General features: G+C 41.3%; 1 protein-coding gene across 1 annotated transcript in view; it reads left to right on the top strand.

Moving 5' to 3' along the window:
- epha8 (eph receptor A8) overlaps positions 1 to 13,700 on the top strand; it is a 93,397-nt gene that overhangs the window by 60,521 nt on the left and 19,176 nt on the right. The gene's annotated exons all lie outside the window — the stretch shown is intronic.

Here is a 13,700-nt window from a genome sequence, read left to right as displayed (position 1 = left end):
GCGGTTTGTAAACAAGTGCTGATCAACAACATTGTTACTGTTTGGAGGAAAATGACACCGAGGCTCCAGAAACACACCCACACTCACAGCCTCAGGGTGGGAAGGCTGCCCGGTGTGAGCACACACACAGATTCACATCCACACACACACTGAGTGACACAAACTCACTTCACCATTTCACCAGAGATTTTTATCTTTGTCATTTGAACTCTCAGAGAGGTCATGTTTATTTCTGTTAAAGGATAATTATATTTTATTACAATAACTGTCTGGTTTTGTTTTTGTTTTGTTTTTGTAGTTTTGGCCGACATTTCTGTTGGTTGTGATAACACTGGACTCAGCAAAGTAACTGCTGAGATCTGGGAACGTCTCTACTTCGCTAGAGAGAAATCTGGCAGAGAAATAAACGCACGCAGTCTAATGAGCAAAAAGGTTGAAGAGGGTTTTTTTTTTTCTTCTGAGGATCAGAGAAAAACTATTTGGAAAAGAAAACAAAGACAAACTGAAAAATTGTTAACCAAACTGTTCATCAATAACACCCATTTCAGGCATCGTCAGTTTCAGCTTCAGATTTACGTCAGTGCTTGCCAACTGGGCCAGAGACTAGAGCTGGGCCACAGAACATTTGCTGTCAAAGGAAAACTGTGATCAGACAGGAGAATATAACTTTACAGGCTGTTTCTGCTATGATTACCTTGAAAGAGACGATTTTAAACTGAAGTAACGTTAATGCACAGAATCATTAGTCCATCGTCATCACTTTAGCTACTTTACCTATGTGTGCTTTGCTCTTATTACTGTTGCTGCTAGATGCCAGCCTGTTTTCAGCTCTCTGTCTCACTTTTGGAGTTGTGGCCATTCATGGCTGTTTCTGCTGGTTAGAGAGGCTTTCGGCCAATTAGAGGTTTGTAGTCAGGATTAAAGATGGGGACCTCACCCCCTTACATAGCTTGCTACATTCATGAAAAATGGTGACAGAAAAAATGACAAGAAGCAGGGTTAAGATGTGTGCAAAGTGAAAAATGCAACACCTACTGCTCTTTGAATCCAGAGTACCGCAGCTTCTGAGCTGACTGAAAATGACACTTTGATTCGTTAAGACAAAACAAAACCTACCTCCCTCACAAAAATCAGTTAGCATGAATACGACGTCAGGCCAAATGGCTAACATGAAAAAAAAAAAAAAGTAAATTCAGTTTTGATGAAAGCTAACTAGCTAGCTAACAAGAGTCAAACCCAAACCTCACAAGTGTCACTGTTTCTTCGGAAGTGTGGGATACAGGAAGCCTAACACGTTTGACCTACTCAGGCCACAGCCCTTATTTTCATGGCGATCCTGCCAATGGTAGACCTTGATTGTTAGTACTGAATATGTTATTACTTTGTACTATACAATATTATGATAAGCGATGCAAATGACAATCAGAACCACAACAATAAAACTCAATGTGCAATAAACTGCAATTATCCCTTAGTACGTGAGATAAAAGCACAATGAGTGGCAGGGCATGGCGAGTGGATAATTGAAATGTCTTAATAAGCTGAATTAGGACATTTTTCATGATAACACCGGAAGGTTTCCGTACAAGCTGATGAATACTCATCATGTTCATACTGTGCACACACAAACACACGCAATGCATTTATTACAGGAGAGTGACATCAACTATACTGATGGAACACAAACTTTACTAAAGCACAAAACAACAGCTCTGACAGCTGCTGCAGCCACACGCTGTGCACTAGGAAACGGGGCATTGGGAACGTGTGTGTTAATGCGCAAATGTGTGTGTGTGTGTGTGATAATATGTGGGTGTACATCTGTTTGTTAGAGGGAGTGAGCATCAGTGCTGAGGGATTTGTTGTTGCTGTGCCAAGACTAATTAGTCTTTTTGAGCTTGTTGGGTTGGTCCTTGTTGGTGGATGACCAAGGGTTTTGATCGGTCAGTGAGGAGAGAAGAATAGAGGAGAGGAGAAAAGGATGAAGACAGGAAAGGAAAAAGGAGAGGAAGGAACAAAAGTAATGATACGAAGAGAGCAGATGAGGAAAGGACAGGTGGATGGCAAAGAACAAAGAAGATGAGGAAGGGTATAAAGGAATGAGAGCAGAGAAGATGAGGCAAGGAAAGAGGAGAGGAGGGGAAAGGAGAGGGTAAGAAAAGAGAGGAGAAGAGGTGGGGACAGGAAAAAGAGAAGAGCAGTAAATGATAGGACAGGAGAGAAGGAAAGACGGGATGAGGCAATGATAAAAGGGCAGAGCAGATGATAGGAGGAAAGGAAAGAGGAAAGGAACAGTGGTTATAAAGTATGGTAGTATTAAACATTTTAATTCTGTTAAGCCATCATGACTGAGTGTGTGTGTGTGTGTGTGTGGGGGGGGGGGACAGACAGACAGAGACAGAGAGAGAGAGAGAGAGAGAGAGAGAGAGAGAGCGATAACAGAGTGAATCATATCTCAGCCAGACACAGCACTGTTGTGTCACTCAAACTTCCCTCCAATCTTTGTTGTGATTGGCCGAAGCCCTATCTCCACAGCAGGTGCAAAGGGCTACACATCAGTACACAATGCAACTTTGCTGACACACACTCACACACCCACACGCTTGCATGCCCGTGTTACCAGCTACACAAAGACACACTTTCACAAACAAATCCTCTTATGTGCAGCCCATATGAATGCTTAATTCAGGAATGAAAACACACACACACAAAAGGCCGAGAGCCGCTGAGTAAATTATTGATTGAGTGTGTGCCACCCTTGGCCTGCAGTAGCCACCCATGTCCCAGTCCAGTGTCTAAGAGCTATTAGTGCTGACAGTAAAGAGACAGGCAACATGATAGCAGATCACTGAGAAGCTGGCAGCCTCCGTCTGAAGGGACTGCGGGACTTCTTCAAATGATTTTCTGCCCTGACTTCTTGTTGAGTTAAACTGATGTGCACACAGGGCGCTGTCATTTACTTCTCCCTCTTCCAGGCCTCCACTGAAGGGAGCAGAGTTTGTATGGATGTGGATGGTTGAATGTATGTGTGTGTGTGTGTGTGTGTGTGTGTCATGAATTGTAATGATGTTGGCATTTAAACTAAGGGGACCAGTTGCGACATTGTTTGAAGGCTCTTCCATCATCGTCAGTTGATTGCTTGCATAAATAAAAGGAAGACAAATTACAGCACGTAAACGTGAAATAGTTCTATGGTCTGTCATTTCTTAAAAGCAGAGTATGCTCTAATGCTGTCTGATAAAATGTCAGTTAAACATTTAATTGGCTCTCATTTCTAATGTAGTCAAATGCGCATCTTGGAAATGCTGCACTTCATCTGTTTATGTTCATTCAAATTTGCCAGGATTGAAGTTGGCAATGCCGCACTTTGGTATCTGTTGATAGCTTGTACCGCTGGGCCAGAGCAATGTTTGAGAGGGCCCGGGACTTTAATACTCTGTGAGCAGTCTCTTGCTTTTATAGCATAAGGCTTGCAACATTCTACATTTTTTGTTGGCCATTTTAAACAGAAACTAGAAGGACACTTGGAGAGTGAAGACTCTCCCAAAGCTCCACAATTTCAGGGATCATCCTTGGCCCGTGCAACACGCTTCCACCAAGTTTGGTGGAAATCGGGCCAATATTTTTTTCCATAATCCTTTTACACAAATGGCACCGAAAACATAGCCTCCTCAGTGGAGATAATTAGGACTAGTTTTCTACTGTACTATCACAGTAGATATGATATTCCCAGGACATATACTGTGATTGCCTGTCTCTGAACGTACATGGGTAATGTGAAGAAAAGAAAAACCAAAGCTTTACCAAAGTAGAATTTCCCTTTGGTATCAAAGAATCTGTTTGACTGCAGATTAGCCTTCTGGATTGAGCCCTTTAGCTGCTCTATGAGGTGAGATACTGGGCCCTGTCTTACACATCTTAAAAGTGAGTTGTCACTTTCATGCCCAGCGCACATGATGTGTAGCAAATGTACTTATGCCCATCTGTGCGCCCATGGGCGTGTTGGCATTAAAATGAGGCGTGGACAGGCATATTTGCGGTGCATTGCTATCATCTGGCAGCAGGTTGACCAACAAAACTGGGTTAGATGCACCTACACAGGCAAGTTCCCAACACGTGTCCTGGCATGTGTAATGAGCAATCGTTGGCTCCTCCGCTTCGCACAATCTGCCATTTAAAAAGCAATGCAGGCGCACATTGCTTTTCAAGGGAATGGGAGATGAGACTAATTCATGTCAATCATGTCCAAAATGCACCCATAATTATTTAAGAGACTGAACAACCGTTTAGTCCGTTATGCACTGTTATGCACCGTTTAACTAGCAAAATTGGAGCTGGACACGCCCTAAACACACTTGCTCCTTGCACTTTCAACCATGCGCGAAAGATTGTTTAAATAGGGTCCATTATCTTTCCAACTGTGATGGTGAAGCCCTGTGCAAAAGCAAGAAAATGAAACTCATTTATCCTTTTGACCTCAACAAACAAAAGGCCTGAGGCAGTGAAAAACTTGTCTAATTTCACAAAACTGCTGATCACAATTCCAGGTATCATAGGTTAATCAGACCATTTAAGCTGTTGCCAAACAGTTTGGATTGAGATTGTTTGTGACTGAGCCGTGCTCAGCTCTGGGTATAGTCCATCTGTTGTATTGTATTTTGTCTTGGTGATGTGCATCCTTCAGTCCTGAGAGGAATTTTTATTAACCTGTGAGGAGTTCTTATTAGACCAAACTTTGCTCAAACACACACACACATTCATCCCAAAACACAAGTTGCAACACTGTCTCTACTTCCTGTAGACGCCCTCTCATTATGTGAGCTGCTTGATGAATCAGAAAAGACTTGTACCTTGTTTTGAATGTTAAGTGTGTGAAAATCTCTCCCTCTGAGACGGATATGTTATGACTGGAGCTGCCTGGCAAGACTGTCTGTGACAATATTAACGCAGTGTGACTCCTGCCTCTTTGCAGATCTTTGTCCTTTTCAAATATATAAATAATCAAAAACAGTTGATTAATTTCCCCTTCAACGCATCGCAGCAGTTGCTAATGTCGGCAAAAGAGAAAAGTTTAGCCCACTCCCCCTTCCTCCCACCTCCCTCTCCCGCCCCATTCCTTCCCTCCCCTGCTGCCTCAGCCCACGCATTTCCCCTCTCGCTTCCATTTCCGACACATGCACTTCACACTGTCTGATCTTCTCAATCTGCTGCTAATATGCCTTTCAGAATGCCTCTTTTTTGAGCTACTCTTCCCCTCGACCCTCTCCCTGCACCCCCCCGCCGCCCCCCAACCTCCTCCCACTCTCTCCATCAGACACAGTTTAATGTTGACAGCCATTCAATCGGATAATTAACATCCGTTTAACGCTCATTAACCGGGATGTATTTGTCTCGTTTGATTTGTAATTACCAGGCCTTTTTCACAGAAAAACACTGCGGTAATGTTCCCTTTGTGACGGCGTCATTGATGGAATTGATTTGAACCCAGCAGGGAGGCCAACAGGGCGGTTAGGACAAGCAGGAATGTATAAGTGCTGAAGACACTGACGCCATATTTTGTTATTTGTCTCAGCGTCTCTCATATCAGTGTGGTTCAGGCAGACAGAAAGACTGACAGCTTGAGTATCTGTACCATGAAATTCAACATATTTGAAAAGGTTATACACGCTTTTTTCTCGAGCCGACTCTCCCGCTGTAATGCCGTCTGTGTGGATGCTAGCCAGGCCTCCCTCTCACGCTTACAGCTGGTCCAGAGCGCAGCACCTCGTATTTTAACAGGAACAAGCGAGTATGAACACATTCCTCCCATCTTGAACTCCTTTCATTGGCTCCCAGTTTTAGGATTCTAGGATTTTAAGGTTTTATTGTCCATGCATAAATCACTGTGTATTACAGATCAGGGCAGCTCTAAGCAGAGGTGTGGACTCGAGTCACATGACTTGGACTTGAGTCAGACTCAAGTCATGAATTTGATGACTTTAGACTCGACTTGACAAAATGTAAAGAGACTTGCAACTCGACTTGGACTTTAACATCAGTAACTCGTGACTTCACTTGGACTTGACCCTTTTGACTTGAAAAGACTTGCTACTTTCCCCAAACCCAAAGATTAAAAAGTATGTTGACATGGACCGCTATATATCTATATCTGTGTGCGTGTGTGTGTGTACCTGAGCAAGCGCGCTGTCGGCACGACATCCAATCTAGATCCACGTTGTTTTGATCCGACAGCATCCAACCAATCAAATTACAGGACAACCAATGAAGCGGATAAAGCAGCGCGCCAGTTGGCAAAAATGATACCAAAGATAGTTTGTTTGGGTATAAAAACTACGAGGTGGTCAACAAAAAACGAATCTCAGTATGTAAAACATGCGGGTGGAAGATTACGGACGGAGACGCAACAACTTCCAACTTTGTTCGACATTTGAAGCTGCACAAAGAAAAATGGCAGCACTTTTTGTGTAAATTACATTTGCATTTGTTTCTTTCAAATGTGTTTGAACAATGTTCTTGCTTAAAGAGGTTTGAATAAATACAGATGTTGTAGCATACATGATCTGTGTAAATATTATTTCTCTGTTGTTAAAAGGACTCGAAAGGACTTGAAACTCAAATGGTAGGACTTGGGACTTAACTTGAGACTTGCCTGTCTTGACTCAGGACTTGACTTGGGACTCGAGGGCAAAGACTTGAGACTTACTTGTGACTTGCAAAACAATGACTTGGTCTCACCTCTGGCTCTAAGTACTAACTGTAGCCATGTGACTCTTTGTGCATCATTTCTCGCTAAATGAGCAAGCAATCAAATATCCACCATGTAAAGTGCCCTGCTAACAGAATTTTGCAGACTGCTCAGCTAATTAGCTAGTACGCTATAACATTTGCTCATATTGAAGTTTAAGAACTCCAACAATGTTGCAAAGTTTTTTGGTTCTTATACCTCAACACCACTGCTGACAGCATGCTATTTGTCCGTGGCTTATAGGCAACAGTTACCAGCACACATTTATTCACTTCATATCTCTCTGACCCTGCCTGCTCAGCTGTCAATCAAACGTCTGCACAGGCATGCCCACTCAGAGGCTACGAGGCTACAAGAGATCTTTCTTCTTCAACAATATCAAATTTAAAATTGGAAAACACAATTCTTGGCAGGAAAAAATCTACTAAATAACTTTTCTGATTTCAGCTGGACTTTAAAAAAAAAATACACAGCACAATTAAAAATGTGCTGTGATCATATTGCCAGAGGGAACCCAGGCACCCAGCGAGATTAACAAATACTTTTTCATAGTTTTCTCTTCAGGTGTTTCAGTTGGGCTTTGGTGGTGGCCAACTTTGGCTCAAGGTTTTATTGCAGTGTTTGTTCTTGTTACCGTCTAATAAATGTTCCCACAGAATGGTTGTTTTCTCTGATGCTTCCTAATCCTACAAAGAAAAAATATTCTCATTTTCTCATCTCAGTTATATCTTGCCTTGTCTCGTTGTAACAACCATCAGCACACATTCCCTCCCCCATCAATTAGCTCTCTCTATCAGATTTATAGTATAAAACTGCAGACACCATATATTACAATAACTATAATGCAGCTGCATCTTTTAGATGCAAAGAATCTTCAAAATACTGGTTTCAGTGACTTCCTGTGTAGGTCTCTGACCCCAACACAAACAAGCTGAACCCATCTATCTATCCTCCTTAGAAGACCCTTAACCAGCCCCAACCGTTCTATCCTCAAGGTCATCTATCTCCAGCAGCTGGACATAACACTCCAATTGGAGGGGCACACCTTCGTTTAAAGTGTGCAGTGGGTTGAGGCAGAGTGACAATCCAGCTGTTGTATCTGGACAAGCGATGTAAGAGAAGGGGACAATCTGGATGGTGAGTGTCCCATTTCCACAGCTGATCTCACCGACACGTTCATCCATCACTCAGACAGCCTCGGTGGCTCGTTAGTGGCTTCATGTGCTCCCCAGGGAACCAGCCAAGAAGCCTGTGGTTAACTTCGTCACAAGATTTTGGAATGGGTTTGCTTTCATGCAAGGTCGCCTCTGCGCGAGGTCTAGGACGTGAGGACTGGATATATTTATGAAGCACGTGTAGAAGTTTTAGACGTGCTCTTGTTAACGGATCCGTTTAGATATGCTGATCGATGCAACATAGTGTAACCTGTATCCAGTTAATGAAAGATTTTATACTTACTTCTAAAATCCACTGACCCCCCCCCCCCCCCCCCCATTGCATTCCAGCCTGTGGGCTTTATTTTGGCATCAGAGACGGTTATCTTTAATATAATTCATCCACAGATCTGACTACCTCTTGATTGCCCTTTGATGAAGAAATGCATTTATTGTTTTTATCTATTGTCGATTTCTAGATGTACTAAAATGTATCCTTGAAGCAGAGCAGGTTCAGAGCCAGCACTGTGCCCTGAATTTGAGCTTTCACCAGCCAACCCAGGTTGCACTACGCTCCTCCGCACTCCTCCCTCAGTCTCCTCACGCGTGGGACGATGATGTGCTTTCTGCAGCTCCCCCCCTTTTTTTCCGATGTATTTATTTACCCACTTATACAGGGAATAAATCAAGGTCAGCACACAATCCCGCACATGGCTATTAAGATTCATTGTAATGCAAATTCCCCTGTAGCAAGTGCACGGCATTGACAGGTACTGACACGGCGGACAACGTGCAAACAGCCACACATGAACACACACACGTGCAGAGACACACACATTTACCAACTTACAGATTCTGTAAACACTTTACCTAAAGGAGTGTGACTGAATGTGTCTCTTCACACCACAGCTCCTTCCATTTCCATCACGTTTTCTGTTCACTGGCCGCACTAAAACACATCACATCCTATACATTTCTATGCTCATCGAAAGGATTATTATTATTATACAGCACAATTAAGTGTGTGCCGTGTAAAACTGAACAAAAATAGCTTTGTGATGGATGTCGTACATTTTTTCAACGTATTTACTGTGTTGATCTATTGAATGCTTTTTCAAGAAAATGCACATTTTTGTTAAAACCTTGAACTTACTAATGTTTTAGCCATAATTCCAAATAAACTCTCCAACTGTCAAAGAACTTTGAACCATATTCAGGTTAGCGACACAGAGATGCAAGCAAGCTCTCAAATAAATGAAATGACTCTCTTAAATGAGGCAGACCTCACTGGACTTCCTTTAACTGGAGATGTCTCAGTCCATGGCTGGATTAACCCAGTGGGGTCCGTTGGGCAAAAATGTGCTGTTAGGCCACTATTCACTGCTCCATTATATACCCAAAGCCAATACTGAATACATGGCCTGGCACCAGGTGTGTGTAATTTAGCTTAAAGCCATTTTGATTATGCTTTTAGTGCATCTTTATAAACTAAGTCCTAAAACATGATTTTGGCACAGGGCCCCTCTACAACACAGGCCCAAACGATTAGGTGATAATGCCTTAATTGATATAATTCTTTAGGGGTGAACATTTCTTTAGAAACTTAAATTTGCAGTTAACCAATTAACTTTTCCATGTTGGTACTTCAGCTTTGTTTTAGTCAAGTTTACATACAGTAAAATATTTACAATTACTGAGGTCTATCCATCATTTATTAATGTATTTATTGCTTATATGCCGTATAATACTGCTGCACAGTACAGTAGACACACATTTAAACTAGTAAAGAAGTTGTTCTAGCTGAAGCAGGTTCGACTTTTCCTAATCCAAAACTATTCAAAGCCTTTTGTTGGAGGGGTACTCCATTTATTAAGTATATAGTCCTGCAGAGGTGGAGGCTTAAAACAAAGAATGGTCAAAAGCGAAGAGATATGCTGACCTTTAGTCCTTTGTATGGGTCCAGCTGCAAAAACATTAGATCCTACATTTCCCATTTTCTCAATAGCACATTTCATTATATCCTCCTGGCCTTTGTAAATGCCCATGTCTTTCAAACTCCACAGTTTTACACGATAAAGCAGGAAAGTAAAGCCAAGTCCTGAGCTGAGATTACTGTGTCTTCTCTTCATCCTCAAACTTAACAAAGAGGCAGCTTTTACAAGCAAGGTGCGCCTGCAACATGTCACTGGAATACATGCAAAAACACAGTGTTTAAAGTTCTGGCTGCTAGTGACTTGTTTGTGTAGTAACATAACTCGATATTGTGCATTCAGAGAAGGTTATAGTGCTTTAGGTGAGAGTGAACAAAGTGTTGTGATAATGACTTTTACTGAGGGCTTAACAATAATGCCATTTAATGTGATTTGACATTAAATGCTAAACACAGCTTTTAAGTACATTGTATGAAATCTAATTGGAATATCAGGAAATAAATGAGCTTTTTACTTATCTTTTGATGATGCTGATTGTATTTTTGTTATTTCTGATTTAATTGTTCCTCCATCCAGAGCATCAAATGAGCAGCATGTCAGAAGTGAAGTGAAAGGTTACCACAGCTGGTCTTGACACAAACTGCGTTCTCTCTGCCTTTGAATATTCACCTGTGTGTTGATGAATTCATGTTGCATGTGGTTAGTGTGGCTGCATCAGACAGCTCATGTGTATGTTTGTGTGTGTTCTGCATTATCATAACCTTTCCATGTGTGTGTATGAGTGAGTGTGTGTGGAACTCCTGGTGAATCTGTCAGAGACTTCAAAGCTCTCACCGCCTCTTCTCCTTGATGAACGAGCTGTTCCGATGTTTATCGTGACCTGTTTTTCAACTCAGGGGCTTCACAAAAAACATCAAGGGATGGAGGGATTAACGGGATAAAAAGGAGGAAGAGGAAACAGTCTGGGATAAATATGGCAAATAGATATAGTTTTTGGCTCCAGTGGGAGCCCTGAAAGTAAAAGAAAAGAGCACTATCACCCCCAGTCTGTTTATCTATAGTGATATAGTGTGTGTGTGTGTGTGTGTATGTATATATCTGAGCATCTGCTCTGTGTTTTAGATTATCAGCACTTGTGCAGGTGCATGTGTGGGTGTGTTTATGTAATGTGGTAAATTAGGGTAAATTCTCAGTTATAGTTTCCACATTTTTAAATGTTACAGCCCTAGAAATGTAATGCACATCAATTAAAGGCTCCGTTTCCAAGCACTTAATGTGGCTTAAGATTTATGGTATTTACTCTAATTTTACACTACATTGGTCACAGAAACTATACTAAAGCTTTAACATGTGGTTCTGTAGATACATCAAATAATAAATAGAATAAAATCAAGCATTATTAAAAAAGGGCCATTCTAAGTTGCCCTCCAGACACATTTTCAGACATGTCTAAACAATGTGCATCAATATTCAATCTATTTTTCCACAGTGGGTTTTTTAATCCAACTTTTTCAGTGAGCTACTGCGAAAACTCCTTCTCACTTGAGTTACTTGAGAGTTAGACAATCTATGGAAGGAAATGCAAATAGGGGAGATAACACGTCCACACCTGCCACCACCAGAATTTCAGTTACACTCGTTTCCAATTAGTTAAAACAGCCAAAAGAAACAAAACATAACATTTGAAATGCAAACTTTCAGATTTCACCAGCAGTAGCCAATTACGGACTACGTTTATGAACACTTTAGGTGGATGGTTATAATGCCAAGTCAGAGATATCATGAATTTCTGTCAGCTACGATGTCTGCTGCTCAGCGAAAAGAACTACATAAATGTCAACAAATGGGTGGCAAAGTGGCTGCAAAGCCTCCATAGCTGGTGGATACATCTGAATTAAAAAAAAAATATTAACACAATCTGCTGCAAATACTTTATATGAGACCTAAGTTGCTAAATTAGAACACATTTCTATAGTGTGTAAATACAAGGCTTGCAGTGGGGGTAACTACGGGGAATAAGTGCACAAACACTGCCAGACCAGATTATGTAAGTTTGTTTTGCTGAACTTACTCTGTCAACAGCCAGTTAAGAGGTGTGTTGCATGGAGGAAGTTTTCATTCAAGACATTAGTTACTTACATACAGTACAGCAGTGACCCCTGCTTGCCGTTGGTGTCCCAGAATAAATATAAGCACAGTAAAATAAAAGCAAGCAGAGTCAATTGTCAGGATCAACTGTTTGGCAGATCCCATGGACTTCTGTGTGAGAGTCTAGAAACTGTCTTAGCTAAACTGTGCACTGCCAACACTGCAGGTCCCTCTAGGGTTGTAGGCATGTCAACCCAATGTCTGTAAATAAAATTCAGATGTTTTTGCCTCAACACAGGATTCCTTGGTAAACAGTGGAGAGAAGCTGAGCTGGTAAATCCTTTTCTGCAAGCTGCACGCTGTTCCCAGCTCCTCCTTGTCTTATACCAACTGGCTCGGCCCTCTTGAGCTTCCAGAGTTCCAATTTGTATCCTCAAACTGCAAAATCCATTAAGTGGCACTGGTTTAAAAACTTTGACCAACCTGGGTGTCACGGAGTCCCTTCACTGAAAAGGATAGTTTCCAAAGATGTCGCTTGAAAATATAATAAATTAGTCACATTACCATGCAAAAACAAATGAAGCAGACACAAAGAAGTTCTGAGATCTTTCTATTCTCATGAGATCTGATAAACCACCATTGTGTTGCGTGTGTGTGTGTGTGTGTGTGTTTGTGTGAGTGTGTGAGTCCTCACACTGTGCATTTGCTCCAACTATGTTAGAGCCCTTTTCCAGCTGAGGTCATTTTCAGCCTTTACTTGTCCTTGATATCTCCTTTATAATATTGATCATGAAGGCCCACTAACTGATGCAGGACTGACAGCATTCATATGACAAAGACAACAAGGAGCACAGTCTCTCTCTCTCTCTACCTGTCGCTGCTTCTCTGTCTATGATTATGACACATGACCATGTTGATTTTTGTAGTCTTGTATTGCATATAGTTTAACCATGACTGGTTTGAACTCTTTGTGACGTCAAATCTTATGCTCATGAAATGGAACCTGAACAATACTGGGGCTGTGTAAACATAAATTGAATATTGTTAAACAGAGTCTTCAAACACTGTAGTGGATCAAATATGGAACAGAATTTGCCTTTCAGAAATGGTTTGCCATGCAAAACGAGTCATTTTATATTTGTGAGCTCCTGGTGGATTCCAGTTGTGACACCCCAAAGCAAAGCTGTGACAGCGTTTGACCACAAGAAGTCAGGAGAGGTGTAAAACGAAAAAGGTGCCAAAACCTTTGATGTTGCTCACAGTCTCAGATAATTAAACATCGTGCTCTTGACCCCTTCCATGTGAAAACAGAGCTCACCTGCTCACTTTTATGTAAAAAAAACTTTTACATTTAGTAAATAATTTTATTTTATAAATAGTATTTTTTTATTTTGAAATAATTTTAGTTAATTTAAAATCGTAAGAAATCACTCTCTTTTTTTTTTTTACAACAGACAACAAACATGTTCAGTTTGTTGTCTAATAGAAATATGTTTATTTATTTGGAGGCAGGTGATGCTGTGTTTTACACATTCATAGTATTTCTTTCTTTATTTTAATTTTCATGTCTGTTTCGATTGCATATACCTGTCAAATATCACTTATGCAAAATGTGGGATGACCTTCCACTCCCACTGACACCAGGGTCTTACTGCTGGCACTGATTCCTCTGGTGGGACACACCAATACACACAACTTTTTTTTGGGGGGGGGGGGCTTTCAGGAATTTTCACACACTTTCACACACATGGTTTATGGTGTGTGTGTGTGTGTGTGTGTGTG

Source organism: Pempheris klunzingeri, chromosome 2 (genome assembly GCF_042242105.1).
Source record: "Pempheris klunzingeri isolate RE-2024b chromosome 2, fPemKlu1.hap1, whole genome shotgun sequence".
NCBI classification, from domain to species: Eukaryota; Metazoa; Chordata; class Actinopteri; order Acropomatiformes; family Pempheridae; genus Pempheris; species Pempheris klunzingeri.
Note: the sequence above shows the minus strand (reverse complement) of the source record. Positions and strands in the feature narration are given on the sequence as shown.